This window comes from Etheostoma spectabile, chromosome 8, assembly GCF_008692095.1.
Source record: "Etheostoma spectabile isolate EspeVRDwgs_2016 chromosome 8, UIUC_Espe_1.0, whole genome shotgun sequence".
NCBI classification, from domain to species: Eukaryota; Metazoa; Chordata; class Actinopteri; order Perciformes; family Percidae; genus Etheostoma; species Etheostoma spectabile.
Window position 1 is genome coordinate 27,478,465 of NC_045740.1, and position 490 is coordinate 27,478,954.

Genomic DNA, 490 nt, shown 5'->3' on the forward strand with positions numbered 1-490 from the left:
AAAGTCTCAATATTTTATAATGTTGTAATGTTTACTGAACTACTGACAGCTCTTGCTGTACTGCTCAAGGCTTGTTTCTGCAACAGCTCATTGAGAATCAGATACAACAAAAACTACTGAGGACATATTTTCCTTTCACATTGATGCAGTATTAAACGAGACCGCTGAAATGTAAGTTAATAGGATAATTGTCCAGCTTGTATTTACGTTCATAAAAGTGCTTGTTTAGCTGCTAAACGACTCAGATTAATATTCTAAGTGTCTGACAACATTATGGAAAGGATTTCCAAGGAGGTCGACCTTTCTGTCAAAGATTAAGATCCTTTTTAAAACATAAAAGTCCGCGAAATTGCGTTGGCTAAACCCACCAGACTCCATGTAAATAATCAGTGATTTTAGCATCTTAAAACACGGCTTCTAAAACCTCTGAGCACCGCGGGCTCTGGCTGTCTAGAGCCTGCGTTTGTAGGGTGTGCGACTATCGGCTACG